The sequence below is a fragment of the Cupressus sempervirens genome, chromosome 4 (genome assembly GCF_028749045.1).
Source record: "Cupressus sempervirens isolate cs-2001-9-10 chromosome 4, ASM2874904v1, whole genome shotgun sequence".
NCBI classification, from domain to species: domain Eukaryota; kingdom Viridiplantae; phylum Streptophyta; class Pinopsida; order Cupressales; family Cupressaceae; genus Cupressus; species Cupressus sempervirens.
The window spans coordinates 527,265,990-527,290,570 of NC_143121.1; the positions used below are offsets into that span (position 1 = coordinate 527,265,990).

The 24,581-nt window shown below is 34.9% G+C and overlaps 1 non-coding gene and 1 pseudogene across 1 annotated transcript; one reads left to right on the forward strand and one right to left on the reverse strand.

Moving 5' to 3' along the window:
• Positions 1 to 413: 413 nt before the first annotated feature.
• Positions 414 to 24,581, reverse strand: part of LOC149562251 (serine/threonine-protein kinase Nek1-like) — a 74,067-nt pseudogene continuing 49,899 nt past the window's right edge.
• On the forward strand, positions 4,504 to 4,577 carry TRNAR-UCG (transfer RNA arginine (anticodon UCG)). The gene has a single exon. It is a non-coding gene; the product is annotated as a tRNA-Arg (tRNA).

A 24,581-nucleotide genomic window follows, 5' to 3' on the forward strand; every position in this document is an offset into this window, starting at 1 on the left:
ATCATCCATAGGACAATGCAAGGCTGTTGTGCCTCCTACCAACATTCCTCAGGGTGAACTAAAGCAATAACCAACTCAGATCACCTTGAAAAAAGAAGCGACTAGGTTACCCCCAAATTTTCTCAACAATTTGGTTGCTGCCATCAAGAAAAGTCATAGTTAAAGAAAGCGATCAGACCAACCATCGACCGGAAAGCATATAGCAACACCATCAGCGACTACCCAAAAATCAGATCCTATATGGACAAATAGACATCATCCATCTATCTGCAAAAAGATGCTATAGATGAGATAGTGTAAGTCAGATATAAAGAGGAAATGTTCCACTTGGAGCCAAATTGAGGGCCAAGTAATATTTACACATCAAAAAACTAGATACAAAAGATATATAAACAAGTGCCATGTTGAAATATCTATATTTCTTGACCCATGTAATGAACATCACTCATTGCTCCTTTTAGGCTTTTTGTCAACCAAATGGCTGTTTCTCTTGGAGAGACTTTACCACGTCCAAAAGGCCTCAAAACTATGCCAAGTTCTTCTAGTCTCTATTGTTGGAGTAATTGTGCACTAAGCTCTAGCAAGCCTTCAAGAGCTTTTGCTCTTTGTTGATATGATTTAAGATCTATTCCTCCTTTTACTCATTTTTGAGAATAATTAGAATCTTTGCTAGAGGTTGAGGTTGTCTTAAGGTGTTGATCTGCAATATGATGGCCAGTAACAGTTGTCCCCATGGGAACTGACAGGACATCTAGATCATTATTGTCTACATCTAAAAATGAATTCACATCTGTTCTTCCTTGCAACAAGCTGCTCACAGTTCCTCTCTTTGACTCAACTTGATCTGTACCAACTTGAAAAGAACTGTGTCTAATTACATGAATAACATCATTGAAGGCTGGTTTCACATGAACAGAAGCAGGAGCTTTTGCATTGATCTGGATCGTGCACTTCTCCTGTGTTCTATCACAGTTTGTATCATCCCTATCTGAACCTGAGCTTGATGAGGTGGACCTTTCTAAAAACAATCCATATGGGCTACTCTCTACTCTCAAATGACAAATTTCTTCTCTAGGAATGTCTAAGCGAGTACCCTTAACATGCTATTTTGCAGCGGGTAACAAATTTTCAGAAGGGGCTATGAAGAACTCTGCAATTCGATCAAGTTTGGGTGCATTAACTGATACATCAGGAGACTGCATAGCTCGAAGCCCTGAATATTTTTTTCTGTCAGAATACCATGAAGTGGCAGCTTTAGAAACATATGGTGACTCAGTAGTTGCATCTTCTAGAGTAAGGTTTGATCTCTCATTGAGTGCTTCAATTCTTCCAAATGAAGATGTTAATCAGCGTGAAGTTAAAGAAGATTTTTGTGGCCTAGGTGTTACAGATTCATTGTTAACAGCTTTTACTTTAGGTGTTCCATTCTGAGGATTGTTAGTAATGAATGTAGGCATTGAAACTAATGGCTTTGTTGGTAGGGTTAGGGAGGCCCTACGACTAGAAATACTTGGAGTTGAACCTGGTACACAAGATGGACATTGAGATTGTTTTGTGTGTGAATATTTACCATCCAATTTTGGTGTCAAGACAACTAGTGGTGAAGGTTCTCCATAGGGTAGCTGTCAAATTTATGACTCAAGTTAACATTACAGTTAAGATAACAAAATAAAATTGTAGAAATAATAAGAATTTTGAACTTACAGATTGCCTGCCTTGAGTAAGATGTGCCTTCTTTACAGAATCTATTTTTACTCTGGGAGTGGGAAAAACTCGATCAGGGGTCTGAGGGCTTCCCACTCCAACACTCTCTTTTGCAAGTCACTTTGTTGCATTTGTAGGAGAGCTTTTCTTATGAACCATGGGGTGCTTTACTTCTTTATTTCTATCTACAAGACTTTTTGGACTTTTTGCAAGAAAGCTATGGCCACAATGCCTATCCAATGGAACATCCTTTGAACACAAATTTGATTCCTCTGGTTCCTGCACAACTGAATATTTATTTAAAAAAACCTGCTTGGAAGATTTTGGTAATTCCTTTCCTGTGTATGACCATGTACCTTCACTTCCAATGTTATGCGAAAGGCTATCCTGCAATGCACTATCTCTAGCATTCACATAATCACGAGGGGTCCTTACTGGACAAGTTAGATCACTATTACTGGAACCTTCTCTATCACAACTGTTGTTGATTTCATCTATATTTTCCTATTCAAGATGGTATCCACCCCTCAAGACCCTATCTGGGGTCAGACAGTGAACAAGGCCAAAATGTGTCCTACCTTTAGCAACGTAAGGCTGAAAATGAGGATGCCTCAACCATAGATGGAAAACTCGCAGATTACTCAGCGAGTTTTAAACACTCGTCGAGTATTTAAGTTGGGCGAGTAAATCCCAAAAAAACTTGTAGGAATAAAAACTCAGCTGTTGGGAAAAAACTTGCCGATTACTCGGTGAGTTTTTACTAAAAACTCGACAATTTTTTTTTTAAAATTTGGTTGCATTGTTTGATGCCAAGAACTATTGACTATTTTGCTTCCCGCCATGAGCATTCTGCATGAGAATGCAATTTTGTATGCATTGTGCATTTATATATATCTAAACTCTGCTTGTTTCTTTTGTATTCTCTTTAATTAACTTATTAGATGCATCTTCTCATTAAATTTTGCAAAATAAATGTATTTTTAATTAAATTTCAGCGGTTTTTTTAAGTTCCTGAGTTTTTTCGAGTTTTTTTTAAATCGCCGAGTTTTTCCCGATTAAACTTTTGGGGGGCTTGGTGAGTTTTTGCCTTTGGTGAGTTTTCCAACTATGGTAGATACTATAGACCTTCGCAATGAGGGCCATACTTTCATAACTATGCCAGATATATAATACCACTACATTTCTGTGTAAGATACATGCAACCAAATGTACTTTTTATTACTGGCCACTTTGTGGACTTAGGGCCTTTCATTTCCAATGAAAATAATGTTCTATTATTACTTTTATACTTGAATTAATGAATATTGAGCAAGGATTTTTGAATTTTATTCATTATATGAACGTTTAAACTTGAATCTTGATCTCATGTAATGGGATACTTGTAACAATTTTCCAACTTGTATCCCAAATTTTTAATATATAGTCGTAAATCTGTTGCAACCATCCTACCATAATGGGCTTCGAGAGTGAGATCTTACCACCCAAGGCTATGCAAAATAAAATAAGCTTTGATGTATTGGACTATGAGGAACAACATATTTTCATGGATTTTGCATGTCTTTTTGTTGACAAATCCAAGCACACTGCCATGGAAGTACAGGAGGCATTAGCATGGAGCTCTCGACATGCAATGGAAACACTTAAAAAGAAGTGTCTTGTTCAAGAAATGAAAGGGCATTCATGAGAAACATTAACAATTATAATGAGAATGCATGACCATCTTTGGGACATGGGAAGATAAATTGCAAATAGCTTGAGCCTAGTGAACTAGAATACAATTACCAAAATGAATTTATCTCATAAAGGTTGATATTTTGCAATTTTCTTTGGTCAAATGTAGATTGCCATATTGTTGTCAAGACCATAATGTCTTATGATGTTTAAACTGGAACTTGATGTTACTGAACATTAATGTCTTGTGATGTTACTGGAGAAGGATGTGCAAAGGACATGCAAAAGAATGCGTAGAGCTCATTGGCAAGAGCCTCTCGCCAAACACAACAAAAGCTCACTAGCCCCAATTGCTGATGTGAGGAAAACAAAGGATTCATTAAGAACTGGTTTTATGGCCTCTTTCTTCTCTATGTGTACCAAGGTTGAAGTATCTGAAATGAAGAGTGTGAATGCAAAATATGTTGATAATTCCTCACAGTGCAAACACATTCACCCACCACGACGTCCACTAGGGGGTGATCATGACAAGTTAAAACATAAGGGAGCAACATCTTCTATCACTGTAAGATAAGCATCCAATTATGGTGCAACCACATGTATTGTTGAAATAAAAGCAGTGGAAGAGTTGTAATTTTTTGGCATTTAGATTGCTCTCCTGTTCATGGGAATTAAAATTTGTTTGCCTGTAAGTTGCTTTCTAATTCAGGTGTATTCCTACTACCATAGATATTTTGTGCCTATAAATTGAGAAATATACTGATTTGGGGCTAGTTTGTTTAATCAAAAAGTGTTTAAGATGGAGGAATTTAATGACCTCTAAGGTTTTCCAAGATTCTCAAATTACCAACAAAGTAAAATTCCCATTATCTAAGTAACCAGAAATGTGTCCTCCATCTTAAAGAGAATTATTAGTCACCAACTTCTAATCTCTATATTTTCAGCCTTAGGAATGAATTTGATGTTTCATTTTTCACAATTATTTGAAGAGAAGTAGTTATATAAGCTTCATTATATACCTACAAAATGTTGAGAGAAATTGTGTCCCATAGAATTATAATAGGCATTGAAATGATAGTCAACATAAAATGTAACAAAAACTTAATTTGGCCACAACAATCATCACAGGGCCGCATAGCGTAGTGGATTAGCGCATTTGACTTCGGATCAAAAGGTCGTGGGTTCGACTCCCACTATGGTTGAGTTTGTCAAAATGAATTTTATCATTTCATTTTTGACATGTTTCTCAAAGTTTGCTACAAAATGCGAGCACTACTCTAGTTTCTGTGAGTTTAAAGCTCTTCTTGTAGCATGGTCTTAGGTGACACTATCAATATGGCTCTTTCCTTATCTTTCGCAACTAGTTTTCTGAATGACTAGAGGATTGTTTTAAAATGTTTATGTTACCATATATGTGAAGGTAGTGATAGTGAAATGCATATTGATGTTTGTTCATCTATACATATTCATAGATATATGCCATATCTTAATAGAACAATTGTTTACCCTAAATGTCTACTAAAAGGCTTCTTGTTTGCCTCTTTTTCTCTGCAGTCGTTAAAAGACTTGAATGAGCTCAAAAATTTGGACACTGAATTGAATGTGCATGCTTTTGATCTTGAAAAACATGGAGAACAAAGGAGTAATGGGTTTATTTGTCTTACACCTTGTCGATGCATGTCTCTACCCGACCCTCTGAATGCCTCGAGTTCACCTCAATGCCCCTCTCAATGCTACTGAAGTGATCTCCCGCGCATGTACCTTTCCTTTCAGAAGAACCTTGTGTCACTTGATTTCATTCAAATGAGGGTTTTTGGCTTTTTTTTTTCTCTTATATCCCGCTGCTGTTGCAATTGTGACGCTTGCCATCCCAATTGCGACGGCATCGGGCTAAAATTGAAAAAAAAAGCCAAAACCATATTACCTTTTCTTGCCGTCACAAATTAACATCACAAATTGACCCCTAATGTATTAGTGCAAGAGGTTCAATTTGGAAAGAAATAGAAGAGGAAAGGAGAAGATCAAAAGGTGGGATCACATGGTGGACAAACTAAAGAAGTAGTTCATTCCTGTTGACTATTAGCTTGATTTGTATAAGAAGATGCATGGGTTAAAGCAAGTAGGAAAATCAGTCTAGGAATATACAGAGGAGTTTTATCGACTTTTTATTAGAGCGGGGCATGCAAAAGCAAATAAGGAGAAGGTTGCTCGTTACATCAATGGGTTGTGACCTAGCATCTAGGAGGAATTAAGTTTGGTAAGGATGACTAGTGTTGAGGAGGCATACAAATTTGCCATACGAGTTGAAGAGAAGCTAAATAAAAGGTTTGAAGGGAGACAAAGAGGGTGTGGTCAAAGAGAAAGGGGTAGTGGTAGGTCATCTAGAGGCCAAAATGAAACCCAAAAGAAAAATGAAGATGTGGGTACTAGTAGGAACAAGAGGAATGATGGTTTCAACTGCTCACATGATCAAGACATTGTAAATTAGAGAGGAAGGGGTAGAGGACACGGACAAGGAAGAGGAGGCTTCTGTGGTACCTATTTCCATTGCAATGAAGAAGGTCATTGTGCCTTTGAATGCCCTCAATGAAAAGGAAGGATAGATAGGAGAGCTGAGGGTCAAGCTAGGGTTGCTCATGTGGATGAGGATGCACAATCATCACATTCAGAGGATGCAAAAAGAGGAGAGACTTTAGTAAATGAAAGGGTCCTACTAAGTGGTGAGATTGAACTAGGACAAAGGAGGAGTTTATTCCATACCAGGTGCAAGTGTGAGGATAAATGTTGTGATGTGATCATTGATGGTGGTAGCACTGATAACTTGGTATTAGAGGAGATGGTTTCTAAGCTAAAGCTCAAGAGGGAGAAACACCCCCAACCCTATCAAATTTCTTGGGTGAAAGATGATCATAAGGTCTTGGTAAGTGAACAATGTTTAGTGAAGTTCAAAATTGGGAGTTACCATGATGAAGTTCTCTGTGATGTTATTCCAATGGATGTTTTCCATCTATTGTTGGGTAGACTGTGGTAGTTTGATAGGCATGTAGTACATGATGGTCATGCAAAAACATACTCTCTAAAAAAGGATGGAGTTCACCACAAACTGAAGCCCATGAAAAGGAAGGCGAAAAGGTATGTAGTAGTGCTAGGATTTGTCTTGTTGATGGAAGGAATTTTTTAGATGGCATAAAACATCAGTGTATGTGCTATGCTTTGATTCCTAGGAAAGATAAAGAAGGTAGTAGTGAAATACCACTTGAAGTTTCAAATTTACTAGGTGAGTTTGGAGATATCATCTCTGATAATGTTCCAAAAGGATTGCCACCAGTAAGGAAAATCAGTCATCAGATAGATTTAATCCCAGGAGCTAGTTCTCCTAACAAGGCTACTCACAGGATGACTCCTACTGAAACTGAGGAGCTAAATAGATAGGTTCAGGAGCTATTGAGGTAGGGGTTGATCTAAGAGAGCCTGAGTCCATGTATAGTACCTGCAGTACTGGCACCAAAGAAGGATGGAGAGTGGAGGATGTGTACAGACTCTCAAGCTATAAACAGGATCAGTTTCCTTTGCCAAGAATGGATGATCTTATGGACTGCTTGAGTGGAGCTCAGTACTTCACAAAGATAGATCTCAAGAGTGGCTATCATTAGATAAAAATATGAGAAGGAGATGAGTAGAAAACTACCTTCAAGACCAAGGAGGGTCTTTATGAGTGGTTAGTTATGCCCTTTGGATTGACAAATGCCCCAAGCACCTTCATCGGCTTATGAATGAGGTACTTAAGAAGTTCTTGGGAAAATTTGTTATTGTCTATTTGGATGATATTTTAATTTTTAGTAAGACTTTGGAAGAACATTTATTGCATATTTGTAGTGTCCTTGAAAGGTTAAGGGAAAAAAAACTGTTAATTAATTTGAAGAAGTGTATCTTTGCAAAAAGGGAGTTAGTCTACTTGGGGTTTGTTATATCACCTGAAGGTCTTAAAATAGATCCAGAGAAGGTAAAAGCCATTTGGGAATGACCTACTTCAAGGTCTACTATTGAGGTGAGATCATTTCATGGTCTGGTTAGTTTTTACATGAAATTGATTAAGAATTTCAGTGGCATATGTGCACCCCTGACTGACACAATAAGAGGGGATAGAAAAGAATTCAAATGGACTGCGGTAGCTGCGAGAAGTTTTGAAATGCTGAAGAAGAAGGTGAAAGAACAACCTATATTGGCTCTTCCAAATTTTAGAAAGGTGTTCTAGGTGGATTGTGATGCTAGTGGTAGTGCTATTGGGGCTGTATTAAGCCAAGAAGGTAAGCCTATTGCATATTTTAGTGAAAAATTGAATGATGCAAAAAAGAAGTATTCCATTTATGATTAAGAGTTCTATGCAATAGTTCAGGCCTTAAAGAAATGGAGGCATTATTATTGCCAAAGGAAATTATTTTGTATATTGATCATCAGGCATTACAATACCTAAATAGCCAAGATAAATTGAATTAGAGGCATATGAAGTGGGTAGAGTTCTTGCAGAGCTATACATTTGTGTTGAAGCATAGAAGTGGAAAATCTAACAAGGTTGTAGATGAATTAAGTAGGAGACAATTGTTGCTTACGGTAATGCAGGTTGAAGTAGTTGGGTTTGATGAACTCAAGAATCTATACCCTGAGGATCCTAATTTTACTGAAGTATGGAAAACTTGTAAAGAGCCTGTTGTTGTAGATAGAACCAAGTGGCTAGACTATTTGATTCAGGATGGTATGTTGTTCAAGGGCAGTCAATTGTGCATTCCAAGGAGTTCCATGAGGGAAAATTTGATTAAGGAGAAACACAGTGGAGGGATGGTAGGACATTTTGGTTGAGATAAGACCATTTCCATTCTCAAAGAACATTATGTTTGGCATCAAATGTCACAGGATGTGAAGAAGTTTGTACAGAATTGCCAGGTTTGTCAAGTGGCCAAGGGATTTAGTCACAATACTGGACTATATCAGCCATTGCCTATTCCATCAAAGCCATGGGAGGAAATAAGTATAGATTTTGTTCTTGGATTGCCAAGGACACAAAGGGGTAATGACTCAGTATTTGTGGTGGTTGATAGGTTCTCCAAAATGGCACATTTTATTCCATGCCACAAAACTCATGATGCTGTCCATATTGCAGACTTGTTTTTTTAGAGAGTTGGTAAGACTACATGGTCTCCCAAGGAGTATAGTTTTTGATAGAGATACTAAATTTGTGGGGTATTTTTGGAGAACATTGTGGAAGAAGTTGAGAACAGACTCGAATATTAGTTCTACACATCACCCAAAGACTAATGGATGGACTGAAGTGGTAAATAGAAGTCTGGGCAATTTACTGAGATGTTTAGTTGGGGATAAGCCTAAGGGGTGGGATTTGATTCTACCACAAGCAGAGTTTGCTTACAATAACTCTATAAACAGGAGTACTAGTAGATCATCATTCCAAATTGTATATGGAAGTAGCCCAAGGACTGCACCAAAATTGAGGAAGATAGAGCAAGGGGAGAGGACAAGTGCTGAAGCTAAAGAATTTGTTGAACATATCAAGCATCTACATGAGGAGGTCTAGGCACACATTACCAAGATGAACCAATAGTATAAAGCTAGGGCTGATCAAAGGAGAAGACAAGGAGTTCCAAGTAGGGGATCTAGTCATGGTACACTTAAGAAAAGAAAGATTTCTAGTCAGTACTTACAACAAGCTGAAGATGAAGAAATTTGGCCCCTGCAAATTTTTTAAGAAACATGACTCAGGAAATGCATATGAAGTAGAGTTGCTACATGGAATTCACATTTCTCCTATTTTCAACATTGCAGACTTAACAGATTATCATGATGATGGTGTAGATGAGGAGCTGATGTTAGAGCCATGTCCAATTCCTACTTCTAAGAAGGCGGAGATAGAGGAGATTTTGGATAGTCGTGTGGGTAGGAGTACCAGAAATAGGTAGTATGAAGAGTATCTGGTCAAGTGGAAAGGATGGTTGATAGAGGACTCAACTTGGATATCAGCAGCTGAGGTTTCCCATTTGGGATTTCTTCTACCATTCATAAAGTGAGAGGGTCACTTTTCAATCTACCCTGGGTGTCTAATGCAAGAGCATCCAGAGGTATAAGGGGAATCCTGTGTCACCCAAAAAAAAAAGTACTTAGACTTAGTTTCTATTTCATGTGTTTTCATTTCTAGATACCCATTTGGGTCAAATAAAGGTTCCAACTTCACAGTTCCACTATTAGTGTTCTGGGTTAGAGTTTTTAATCACCTTGGGATACGTGTAAATGCTAAAAAATAGGAGTATGTAATTGAGCCATCATTTTTGTGAACTATAAGGTGTAAATTGGTTAGATTATTTTCATTTTAATTTAGAGCATTCTAGAAAAAGAATCAGGTCAAAAGGCCCCACGGTTTGAAAGTTATCGCAGTTTTTTAGTTTTTGCAGACCTCCTAAGAATGCTTCAAAGTTAGGTTAGGGGCATTAAATGAAATAAAATAGGACCAAAAAATGTGGGATGAGTGAAGCTTTTCCATAGGGCTATAGAGCGCTTCGAGAGCTTTTCAAAAATGTAAACGGTTCGTCAATCGGAGCTATGGTTCAAAAGTTATGCCTTCCGAAAGATCGATTACCATTTTTGGATTCTTGTAATTTTGTGCCGACTTCTAATGTGACTTCTAGAGCCTTCGATTTGGTCAGTGGATGCCAACTAGCACTTTCTAGAATGTATTCCTAATCTTTAACCCTTCGGGGTCTATTTAAGAACATTTGTGGCATTGTAAAAGGTAGTTCGGAGTGGAGTTTGAGAGAAGGTACTGGGAGAAGAATTTATCTCCAAATTTATGCTATTGTAAGCCCTTAGGGCATGTTTTGAAGTCTATTTTCTCTATACTAAATGTATTAGCATATTTACATAGTTAATAAATTTTTTCCCTTTCCTATTGTGTCCATTTTGTTATTTGGCTTGACCCCATCAATTCCAAATTTTATTGCCAAGTGGCATTCAAAACAAATGTATATTATTTAAATGGATTTTGGAGTTTCACTTATTTTTTCATGTGGATATTGTAATTGTTGGAATTAGTATTAATTAATTTAAATATGATTTCACATCTTGGGATCCTTAAGGAATGTAATTTGTTATGTTTGCTTATGTAAGATTGTATGTTATTGCTTTTGCTAATTTATGATTGATGTGTATGTTATTCTTTCTTAAAAAAAAAATGTTTGAAAAACTTAGTTAAAACTTTGTGTTAATTCTTTTGGATCCCTTGGTAGGGCATTACATGCTATTTTCTAGTAAGAAAAATGCTTATAAGATTCAAGTACTATCACTTAGTTGATTGATGAAGACGATTTGATCAAAAGATGTAACTATAGCACCTAGAGGAAAAGGTTATGATTATGTAATGAAGTACAAGGATTAGTTAAGACAATGATGACATGATGTATTGATGATCTACTTAAGGTTACAAAGGCTGGTTACATTTAGAAAGATTAGAAGAAAAATTTACACAATGTTTGTCTACTAAGCTTGACTGAGTGGATAGTAGGTGCTAAGCAAAGTCAGTACAACTCGAGAAGAAAATTGGTTGGAACTGAGTAAAAGTTCATTCTAGTGTATGCTAAGCATAATAGTTGATGTTGAGTAAAGTTTAGTAGATGTTGAGCACCAGTAAACTTTAGTTCGTGCTAAGTAATTTCATAGTGGATGTCAAGCAATGTAATATGTGCCGAGCATTAGAAGGTTGATAATGCCAAGCTACGACATTATTTAAAAGATTGTGGATTCGATGAATCTGAGCCAAAAAGTTTATTTTCTTGAAGTTTTTGAACCAAGTGGAAGATAAGATTGATGAGCTGGTGGCACAGAATTCAATGTAAACCATTTTTAGGCAAATTTAAAGTGGGATCTAGGAGAAGTTATTAGAAGAGATATGAGATATGGGGTAGATACATTGTATCCTACCTATTCCATACGAACCCTAAATTGGATGATGAAAAATGAACAAAAACTATATTAATTTCCTATTTATAGGAATGGTTGGTCATGAAGCAAAAATGTCATGTGCGAGAACCTAAGAGAGACAAGGAGTCAAGAGTTTTGCTTCATCTAGTGACCTAAGAGAAGAGTCTGCAATGGCATGTTAAGCAAGAAGGCTTAAGGAGATAAATTCTTAAAGGGTGAACAAGTTATTAGAGCTACAAAGTATGAAGGCCAAGTAGAATTGAGGACTGAACATAGATCTATAATCTGTAAGTGAAGTTGTAAGTTGTATTAGATCAAAGCCTTACTATTACTCTCTAACAATTGTATCAGTCTAGGGTAAACCTATTGGATTAAGGTTGACCTAACAGTCATTTATAAATCCTTTAACGGGGTGGCATTCCAAGTGAATGGCCTAAAGTCCTCTAATAAGGCTCACTCCTAACAAGGTGATTGATTTCCTTTAATAGGGTCACATTTAACAGTGTGTATTGTAACCTTTAACATGGTTCACCTTTCATAGGGAATCACTTTAAAAGAGTGAAAAGAGTAGCATGTTACTGATGGTTTTTCCCAAATTAAGTTTCCATGTATATCATTGTGTCAAGTGTGTTGATGAATCTGTTATGTTTCATGCTTTACATTTTTGCAAGTTGATTTGATAGTAACCTAAAAGTTTTAGTGATTGCATAATGTTATGGATGCATGCATGAGTATAAATGTTTTATGGGTTGAATAGAGCTATGTAAAGTTTTATTTATACATTTAGACCTTAGATAGCTGATTCACCCCCCTCTTAGTTATTCTAAAGTATTCCAACATAATTTTCTCTCTTAGCCCATTGTCCTTAGGTCTCAATAATCTCTTAATATTAGGGCTAAGGGATGGAAATTATTGATGTCCAAATAAAGTGTAAAGAGGCTAAAAAATAGTGATCCTCAAAAGTGAGGTAATAGGAGGCACTGTATCTATAAGCCCATACTAATATCCACATTTGAACTAGCCTCTCTTCTCCATAAGTTTCCCTCAAATTTGATTTCAAACTCTCACTCCATAATCCTCTCAGTTGACCATAGTACAAAATCATATGAATAAATACAGAATAATGCCCAAAATTTAGATATTTAGCATGATTAAAATTGACAAAAAAAGTATGAATGTTATCAACCACATACTCTACATAATTATAAGGTCTAGGCTCCAACATTTGAAGGTCAGATGCTAACACCATACATCCAATCTCCATTAAGCTAGGAATTTCCCTTCCTCCTATTGTCCACAAGATTGATAGGTCATGTCTAAGTATGTTTTGAACATGTTGTTGTTGAATGGATGTTCATCTACTATAGTTAAGGTCTCTCTAACTATTTTGTGCAATATTAGCTTCCACTACATATATGAGATATCTAGTCTCTCATATTCATTCCTCAATTGGGTCAATAATAACCCCTTAGTGAGACCATCTGTTAATATAAAAACTTCATTCAAGAATCAATTGATATATCCATGAATTTCTCCCTAGTATTATCATATATAAGTCTTCAATAGCATTACATTTTTTGATAATGACCTTAAGCAATTCTACATTCACAAATATATTAGCTACTGTCAACTTCCCTAAATTCATCTACCAGGGATGATAGAGAGGTGCTTTATGATTTCTTTTGACATAGTGATAAATGAAAAGATCATATCCCCTAGTCCTCGTTTAGATATCTCCAACTTCATTGTATTTGTCTTTTACTTTGTCTGGACAAGAAAACTTGCTTCTTCTAGAATTTGGCCAGACAATATCAATTTGCTCGATTAAATCTTCGTTCATCTTTTTGGGCGACACTTCATCCTCTAACTTTTTCTTCTTTTCTACTTTACCCTTTTTCACCTTCTCAAGTTTTCTCTTTTGTATTGAACTGGAACTCTTCATGTTTCACTTTGAGATTCTCCCTACAAGGATTCTTTGCAAAATTCTGTATGTGAATGAAAAATCTTATAATTTCTTTTGCAATTTAGTGTAAAGAATGAGGAATAATTAAATTTTTAGTACATAACACTTAGCACTCATGCATTTACTCACCCACATGAATTAAAATCATAAAGATTTTTTGATCATTGTAATGCTGTACTAATTGTGAGAAGTCACTTTGTGTAATTACTTCCACACCTTATAAAATATATTCAAAATTTTGATCATTGTAACTTTTAGCAAAAAACACAAGTATGTCTTTTATCACTATATCTGAATCCTAAAAATAACAAACTATTCCCATTTTTATATTTATCGCTATGGAAATGGTGATAACCCAATCACTCATCACCAAATTGAAAGTCCTCTGTCTACAATCTCTGATGGATGTTTTTGCTATTAGGTATGCGATCAAGAACTTTAATCATTGATACAAGATTTACCCTTTATTTGTAACACATAATGATAGACAAAAGCTCATTGGTAATCACTATAACTCTATTATGCCAAACGTATATTCAAGCCAACTTGACAATATATTATTCATATAATTATAAGGTCTTTTGCAATTACAATATGGGGGGGGGGGGGGGGGGGTTGTGAGTCAATAGTTTAACTTTGGACCTATAAAACTTTCACCACACATCCATCGCATGCATTCAATGAGTAAACTGAAATAGCATGTAAAGAAAATACATTTAAATCATATAACCATATAAGCATTCACACATATAACACCATATATGATTACCCAAAAACCCTCCAAGTGAGAAGGTAAAACTGGGGTGGGGATGACACCCACAAATCTTCACTACTATAGTAATATAGTGTGTCTAATGAAAGTTACAATTTTTTAACCATGAAACATGATCTACCCTGTGAAAGGTCTTCCTTGTTAAAGGATTACAAAGACTACTAGGTCTCACCTTGTTAGAGGATTTCAACACCCTGTTAGAAGTTTTTCTAGTTAGAGGACTTCAATTTACAACTAAGTAAGCACCCTATTAAAGGATTTCATATAGCATGGTAGGACTACTCTGTTAAGAGATTTAACTAAAATCACTTGTTAAAATGCCTTAGCATGGATCCTGCGATTAGCACTTGCTTGCTTGATAACATATCATCTCTAAACAATGTCTTTTGATCCTTCATGATCATATGTCTCAATGTTGTATCCTTTTCTCTATCCTTTGTTCTTCTCTAACTAATTTTGCAATTTACTCTTTCTTCATAACTTCTAAGTCACCTTGAATGCTCTAGATGCAAATTATCTTGTTCAATACTTTGATTCCTTACACATTCACTTCTCTATCCATAAAAAGTTTAGGGCTTCATCCTCCTTAAGAAGATTCAAGTGGCTTAGGGTTAGGTATGAATCTACAGCTAAGTTCATCCATTTTTCCACTTAATCCTTCCCATTTTTTTATTGGCTATATGTAATTTTATAGGGAATCTAAATATAGATTTGTCTTTATCTCCAAAATATCAAAATATAATCTTAAGTCATTTCAAAAATGGTTTAAATAGTTGTTTGTGCCATTAAAAATGTGTCAAAACTATCTTACTCAGCATATGAAGTTCCTAATGCTTGACATGCACTATTTTTTATACTGTGACTTGGGACTTGCATTACTCAACATCCACTATTTGCTTGGCTCCTGAATCACTCGACATGATCTATCTGCTCAGCACATTAGAGACTCAACACTCATTGCAACTCAGCATGATCTAATATTTACATGTTGTGCTTAGCATGTATTAGTAGTTCAACATGAACTAAGTAAATGCCTTAAGTGTGTTGATACTCACTTGTCAAAACCAATTTGAGATTAACAATCTCCCCCTTTGACATGAGTGTCAAAAATACTTGAATGTACAATATTATCCTTAATCTTTTGAGCATATCATATTCATGACTTAGCTTATATACAAAATAACTTGGATACCTCAAAATTTGATAACTCCACCTGAGTTAATATGTCTATTTTGTATCCAAAATTCTATGCTCCCTTTGAGTAGATGTGTCTTTGTTGATACACTTTGACTTCAATGCACTTTGTTACTGATACTCTTTCAATTGATATGCTCCCTTAGCTGATATCTCTCATTTTTTGCTGCTTTCTTTCCCCAAAATATATATCTCCCCCTTTGTTCTTATTTCCCCCATATTATATTTCTCCCCCTTTTTGACACTTATGTCAAATGGGCTATACACCTATGGTGTGTTTGTCTAGAAAAGATTTATGGACATCCATTTAATCTTTAGGTCTACATCCTAGTTATCACATGCAACATCCAATGACTTTATTTGGATTGTGAGCTTGGTATCAAGGTGTACTAGACCATCTAACGTAGAAAGATTGGGGTCTTTCTTTAATAGAGTTTCAACATATCTTAGTTCCTAGTGCAATATCTCCATGTGCGGGGTGAGGGTAGCTTGTATGCTTGTTAATTTGGCTCTTATGTTAGCCTCATTTGCTATTAAGATAGCTAACTAAATTTATGTATAAATTAATGTCCTAAAATACTTCTGACTCTGAGCTAGATTTGTAGGTAATCTTGCACCTAATGCAAATATTTGACTTTCTAGACTCAGAATGTGACTTCTGGTCTCTTGGGTAAAGAGAGTAAGATTGCATAGTTTTATGTAAAATGAGAATATATTCTTAAGTACCTTCTTCACATCCTACACCTTGGTTGCCAATGCAACTTGTTGTAGTGCTATCTCACTAGATATTTTCTCATTTAATCTAGTTTGGAACTTCTTTTCTGACCATTCTAAGAGTTTTGCATTTGTATCAAGGTCTTCATTATTAACCTTTTCCACTATATCTAACAATTTTCCTATTAGTGGCTTGGTCTCTTTAGGAGTTGGCAGACTAAATGCATCGAGAAAGATGTCCTTAATATCTTAAAGTGCTTGTTTCTACCTATGTTCTCTCCTAAGAATTTCTTGATGCTTTTTCCATTATAAGGCTTATTGTAAAATGCTTTTTTGTTCCAATGTTATAGTGTCATAATCATACTTTGGAATAAAAATTTCTTCATCAAGGCTTATATCTCCATAATGTATTACCTTTTCAATCTTTGATGAGATTGGGCTTGGCACTGAGATCTGCAATGGAGTAGCATCTATGCTCAGCTTCTGAAGAGTTTGTGTAGAAGGAGTGCCAGATGTTGGTAAAGCTACCAGTGCTTGGATGGCCACTTGTTCCTTCACTTTTGGTTCTATCTCTTTAGGCTTGCCCTATTCTATCACTATGACTTGGCTTGTACCTTTTTCTTGTGCTGTAGGTATAGATGAATCTATCTATCCTATTTCCTAATGTAGTTTGATAGTAGTGTCTTTCTCTTCTACTATTTTCTTCTCAATTGTATCAACCTTTTTCAATGTATCTACTATCATTTGGATCAATAGTTGTACACAAATAATTGAAGGCATGATGGAAGGTGCTTCTTGTGGATTCACCTTTTCCCTTGTGACATCAATTACTACCTTTTATAGTTCTTCTACACTAACCAAAACTAGATTTCCACATAGTTTGGCTTGCAAAGTAGATTGATCTAAGATCTCCTTTAAATATTTTGTAGTAAGAGGATTGATTTTCTAAGCTAATGGATCATAAACATCCTTGAAAATTATAGTTTTAGTAGTTATAGTTGTATCATGAGGAGGACTAGCACTTGACAATTTATTGTTATGCACACTTTGTTCTTCTTGTTGCTGCTCAACTATTGCCTTGTCATCTTCTTTCTTTTCTATCTCTCCTCCAACTATATTGTCTTTTTCATCATCTTCCTTATCATCATCTTTTTTATCATCTTTATCATCATCTCTACCCTCTGAAGGATGAGCTTGTCCTTTCTTGACAATGTTTAACCCATAAATGAGTTTCCATATTTGTGTTGACTTCTTAACAACATCTTCAATATTATTTTGGATAATGCTAAAGGCTCTATATTTAGGTGTGAACCTAACTACATATTTCTTTATTGCCTTAGCAATCTATCCCTTAGTCAATTCTGGCATTACTTTGGCTAGTGTTGTCTCCCTAATTTGTCTTTCCAAATTCAGATAATAATGCCATTTTTGCTCAACTATGTCATATAGACCTTTTGGTATTGGGTTGGAAAATTCTAGTGGTGTGGTCTTAAAATTTGACATCATGGCATTAAATGCTTCTTCCACTTTAATTTTCTCTTCTTTATCCAATTTATCAAAATCAACATGACTAAAACCTTTTTCTTAACATTTTCACATAGATTCTCAAGATCTAAGAGAGTATTGTGACTTACCACCTTGAATTGGTTATTGTAATATGATTCTATCTTCTCTCCATTAGAATCTGGTTGAGCCACATACTTCCTTCTCTGTCATTTCCACTCCTATCCTCCTTGCTCTATTTTATTTTTCTTTTCCTTAGCCTTTTGGGTAGTTACATGTGTGGTGGCCCTTATAGTAGGTGCACTAGGCTTTGTTTGACCTTATTTAACAAGTTTCTTTGTCCTTTCCATTGGCTGTGCCTTTGCCTTTCTTTTCTTTTTCTCAACATGAGTAGTATCAGCTTCTTCTCCCTCAACACCTTTAGTCTCCTCCTCTTCTTTGTCTTCTACCATGTCTTGATTTAAAGCTAGAGGTTCTTGAGCTTGTGTTTATTCTTCTTCTTCATCCTCTCCTCTTCTTCCTCTTTTTCCTCCTTGGCATCCTCTCCAAATTTTTCTTTCAATTTCTTCACTATCTTTTCCTTCTTCTTCATAATTGAGGCAATCTTTAAATCCATGGTAATTTTGGACTTTACCATCTCGTAGTTTCCAAAAAATTTTGTAGTCTTGTCTACTTCTTCTACTAGTAGAGCTCTTATGGCTACTAAGGCTCCATCTACATTGACCTCATATTCTAAGGTCTCAACCATCTTACCCATACTGTGACAACTTGCAAAAATGTGTAGTTAGTATCAACAAGAAAAAATACATCATTATAATGTTTCTCAACTAAGGAAACTGGTATTCCAAGTCTCTCCGTCATTGACCTTTTGAAATCTACAAAGTAACTAGTCATTAAAGATTCAAAGTTTTCTCCTAGTTGCTCAATGTATTCTCTAATCTATACTGCAACTAATCTATGAGTCTTCCATCCTACTATTCTAAATGAGGGAAATGTGTTTTGTACATAAAATAATATACAAACTAGTATAGAACCAAACTTGCATTGTGCACTCTTGGTTTTCCTTATTGCTCCAAGGTTTTGTATTAGTTTTTGTAATTGAAGTTCTACTAGATAATATGTATGATCTTTCTTAACAATTTTATAACCAACATCCACAGTTATGCAAGGTACACTATTCAATCTACTAGATTGATAGAATTTACCCTTACAACAAAATTTATAAGAGGATTTGTGATTGTATCTATAATCATACCTCTCTTATTCCAGATTGCTCCAATATTCTTTTCAATTACTTTCATGAAATCACTTCTGAGTGCCTTAGGCCGATCTAGGGTTGGGTAGCTAGTAACCCTATGGATTATTTTCTTAGTTATTTTGATTGGTCCTCCTCCCATCCACAAGGAATCATCATGACTTTAGCTTAGCACAATTCTTATCCACTACATTTTTAAAACATTAGGAAGATCTAGGGCTCATGTTAAATATTTTTTCTCAAAAATTTAATATTCTTCCTTCAAAACACCATTTTCACAAAGTTTTTTGTATGCATCTCTTATTTCCATATCACCAATGCTTCCTATCTTACAATTGTAACATTTTCTCACATCTTGTATCATTATCACATTTGGTAGGATCATAGACAATGCGCCAGAAGGGTCCTGTTTATAAGTGATGTCAGGAATGACTTTAAATAAATGCTACTTAACTTCATTACTTACTAGCTGAACATTTAAAATTTCCTTTCCTTCAACATTTTTTTAACTTGATGCCATCGTGACAAGTTAGAGTTATTGAAAATTTAAATTGCATAGCTTGACTCTTGATAAATACCTTACGAGATCAGATGAAATGGTGATGAATCACTACATAAATATTTTGCAATCACTTCTAAAGAATTTCTACATCACCTCTCACTCTTCTTGCTCTTTCTTGATTTCAAAATGATGAAAAATGAGCTCAAATCGATCATATACCATTTGAAAAACCTTGCATTTAATGCTGAGTACTTACACAACTACAAGCTTGACAATAACCAATTTTGGGTTCATTTAGCATCCATCGATATTTCCATTACTTGGTAGCTACTATGAGCTTGACATCAACTAACATTCCACTTGACACATATAGTAAACTTTCATACTCTTCAAGAACATGAAAAAATTAAAGATTTGTCTTTAATTTCTAACAACATCTTGCATCTTTATTCATGCTAATGTAGTCTTTTTAGTACTGTCTCCTTTTTGGAACTAATGAATGATATAACCTTTAAATATCAGTCCCACATACCTCTTGTTTGATTAGTTTGATGAGTTGTGATCACCTAACCCATTGGGTGAAGTGATCCCTTCTCCATTTAATGTGCTCCAAACATCATTCTTTTTCCATGTCTTGTTCATCTCATCTTTGATGTGTTCAACATCTGCCTTGCATTTACCATTATCAAATTCACAACTTGGTTCCTTTGACCTAGTTGGATAATATTTACTAATGTGACCAGTATTCAAACAAATAAAACATGTAGTTTGACTTAACCATCTTTGGTAGTTACCTTTGAAGTGTGTCTTCATACAATTCTCAGGAACATCTCCATATTCTTGACAATAATAAAAACTATATCTTGTATTATAATTCCAATTATAAGAGTTGTCATTATTCCTTACCGTCTTTTTCTTATTTAATGACCACATCGGTTTGGATGTGCATTCAAAAGCTCTATGTCCATACTTTTGACAATTGTAGCAATATCCTTCAAATCTTTGTGTATGCATGGTCCTGGCTCTGCATTTATGTGCCTGATGACCTTGCTTGTTGCACTTCTAATAATGAATCATGATCTTAGGCTTGAAATTCTAATTTTTGGACTTTCTCTTACACAAATTAGTAGTATGTCCTTTCTTTTTACAATTATGACAAGTAGGTTTGGAGTTCTTACCTTTATTGTTCCTTTCTTCTGCACTTTTGGATGATTCTCCTTCTTTAGTGCTTGTGTAGCCTAGTCCTAATGTATCATTCTTGGATCTAGGAGATCTCAATAATTTCTTAAAGTATTTGAAAACTTCATTTGGCTTGTTGAAACTTTCAACAAATTCCTTTTCTTTCTTTAGCTCACTTTGCAACTATTCATTCTGTAACTTAAATGTAGTTATCTCAATGTCCTTGACATTCAATTCATAGTTGGCATTCATCATTTGACTTAGAGCATCCAATTGCATGTTGGAAATATTGGTTAGCTCTTTTGACTTCTCTTCCAATCTATTGACCAGAATTCTTTTCTCTTCTTCAATCATGTATTTGTCTTCTATAGCTTTCTTCTTTTTTTTAGTCACTTCATAGTAGTATAGCTTGTGATGATTTCTCTAACTTGAGATTCTTTATTTCCTTAGCTTGGACTCTATTCTTTTTCATTAGATCTAAAATTACTGCATCAAACTCATTGGAGTCACCATTAGCAAATAACTTAGTAGTGTCTATCTCGTTGTATAGTGTGTCATTCTTCGTAATATCAATCTCTTTCCTTCTCTTCAAGGATTTCTTTATTTTCTCTCTTGCATCATTTAGTTGATGTAGTATAAGATGTATTTCAATCTACTAGTTTTCAATAATCTTTCCTAACTTGTAGAATTCCATTTAAAGATCTTTCCTCAAAGCTACAAAGCTTCTCTTTTGGAGAACAAGGCTCTGATACCAATTGTTGGAATTACGATATGAAATGTAAACTTCTTTGGTGGGGGGGGGGGGTGAATTAGTAGTTTAAGCTTGGACCAATAAGCTTTCACCACACATCCATCACATGCATTCAATAAGTAAACTGAAATAACATATAAAGCATATAAATTTAAGTCATATAACCATGTAAGCATTCACACATATAACACCATATATGATTACCTAGATACCCTCCAAGTGAGAAGGTAAAATTGGGGTGGGATGACACCCACAAATCTTAAGTACTAGAGTAATAAAGTGTATCCAATGAAGGTTACAATGTTTTGACCATGAAACATGATCTACCTATGAAAGGTCTATCCTATTAAAAGGCTTACAAAGACTATTAGGTATCACCTTGTTAGAGGATTTCAACACCTTGTTAGAAGTGTGCCTTGTTAGAGGACTTCAATTTACAACTAAGTAAGCACCTTATTAAAGGATCTCATACAACCTATTAGGACTACTCTGTTAAGAAATTTAACTAAAATCATCGGTTAAAATGTCTTAGCATAGATCTTATGGTTGGAACTTGCTTACCTTATAATAGATCACCTCTAAACAATGTCTTTTGATCCTTCACTATTAGATGTCTCAATGCTGTATCCTTTTCTCTATCCTCTGTTCTTCTCTAACTAATTTTACAATTCACTCTTTTTTCATAACTTCTAAGTCACCTTGAATGTTCTGCATGCAAAGTATCTTATTTGCTACTCCAATTCCTTACACATTCACTTCTCTATTCATAAAGAGTTTAGGGTTTTTTCCTCCTTAAGAAGTCTCAGGTGGCTTAGAGTTAGGTATGAATCTACAATTGAGATTCATTCATTCTGCCACTTAATCCTTCCCATTTTTTGATTGGCTACATGTAATTGCATAGGGAATCCAAATAGAGATTTGTCCTTATCTCCAAAATATCAAAACATAATCTTAAGTTAGCTCAAAAATGGTTTACATAGTTGTTTGTGCCATTACAAAAAAATATATCAAAACTATCTTACTTGGCATATGAAGTCCCTAATGCTCGGCATGCACTGTTCTTTATATTGTCACTTAGCACCTACATTACTCTATGACTCGGCACCTACATTACTCTACATCTACTATTTACTTGGCTATTGAGTTAGTTAGCATGGTCTATCCACTTGGTACATTGGTGACTTGACACTCATTAGAACTTGACATGATCTAATAATTACATGTTGTGCTTGGCATATATTAGTAGTTTGGCATTAACTAAGTAAATGGCTTAAGTGTGTTGACACTCACTTGTCAAAACCAATCTGAGATAAAAAAAAGTCAAGTTGAGGATTGAATAGAGTAAGCATGGGATTGAAGAAGATGAATTAAGGAAGTGAATTAGAAGGATATCTGCAAGAGGGTCTAGAGTATCTGAATTGACTGAGCCACAAAGAACATTTTGATCAAAGAGGATCAAGTAATCAAGCTAGAATAAAGATTTGAAATCAACAAAGATAGTTGCATCAATATTTAGGTTAAGTCATTGTTACTCTCTAATAGTTGCAGCAGTGAATCAAATCTCCTAATAGAGTTAACCTAACAAATATTTGGTAAATCCTCTAACAAGGTGGAATTTCTAGATTGAATTGTCTAAAAACCCTTAACAAGGCCACTCCTAACAGGGTGAATTAAATCCTCCTAACAATGTGTTTTGTAACTTTTAACATGGTTGGCTCCTAATAGGGCTTACTTAAAAAGAGTGAAAAATAATAACTAGTTGCAATTGGTGGTTTTCCCAAATTAGGTTTCCTCATTAAATTTTGATGTCTCTTGTGTTCATGTTATTTTCTTTATGTTTTTGCAACTAAGTTCATAAAGGTTAATCACTTTAATATATTAAGATCTCTATGATAACTAAGTGACAAAAATATATTTAGTGTTAACTAAGTTGCAACATAATATTTAGTGTTAACCAAGTTACATCAAGTTATTAGTTTTATATTGTGTTGACATCTTTGAGGGACTTTTGGATTTGTTTTTGTTGTAACTAATTCACATCTCCCCTCTTAGTTACTCCTTTACATTTCCAAAAATTGGTATTAGAGCTATTGGTTCTTTTAGATAAGGTTTCAAGGGCCTAAGCTAAAGATCAAGATGTCTTATAGAAGGGAAATTCCTAAATTGAATAGAGATAACTTCCAAGCATGGTAGGAACTCATGAAGCTACATTTGGTAACCATTGGAGAAACAAGATTGAAATATATGGATAAAAATATGTGGCACCCGTTGGGCCTTTATTTGTGGATCAAATTGTAGAAAAGAAGAATCAAAACATAATGATGATTGAAATTGCCTCTACTCTAAATTATGTTGAATTTGATGAAGTCAAAGATTGTCCTACTACTCATAAAATGTGGAAAAAGCTAAAATATATCTATGGAGGAGATGAAAATGTGAGGAGAGATAAGGAAGAAAGTCTAAGAGGTCAATTTGATTAGATGAAGATGAGAGAAGATGAAAACATTGCACAATACACTGAAATAATCAAAGCAAGTGTAAGTACAATCAGAGCCTCAAAAGGGAAAATAGATGATGTGACAGTTGTTGGCAAGTACTCAAAACTCTTCTTCTTGTTTATGCAATTAGAGTGTTAGATATTCAAGAGATGAGATGTGATCCTAGAAATGATATAACTTTGGATGCACTAGTGGGAATTTTGACAACCTTTGAGTTAGATAACTTTGATAATGATGTTCCTAACTCTAGTGGCATTGAGTCTACATTTCAAGATAAACTATCACTCAAGAAGAACAATGAAAAATCTAAAAGCAAAAGGTTTGAGAGCGAAGATGAAGACAATTCTAATGATGAATTTCAAGTCATTAAAGCCCTTCTTGCAAGAATATTCCCTAAAGGAAAAGGAAATTACAAATGTAAAATACCTCTAATCTATTTTTCTTGTGAACAAGTTGGTGACATTATTTTAAGGTGTCCAAACAAAGAAGGAAAACAAGAAAAGAAGCATGACAAGTACAAAGGCAAGAAATATTTCAAAAGCTATAAAGACTACATGGATAAAGGTAAGAAATCTTATTACATGGCTAAAGACTCGAATAGTAGTGAGGAAGATGAAATGGTTTGTCATGCCCAAATTTTACAAGGGAAAACACAACCAATTTTTTTTAAAAAAAGGCAACTATGGAAAAAATGCATAACAATATGGTTATTATGAATACTCTATTGAATGAAAAGGTATTTGAAGTATATTAACTCATAATTTTTGGAGGTTCAACTAAGTACACTAGGGTAATACTAATACAATCATTAAATTGAAGGTAAGGTTTAACAACACTTAGGAAGCATTGTCATTATGATCAAGTTTTAGTTCTCATGGGTAGAATGATAGAATTC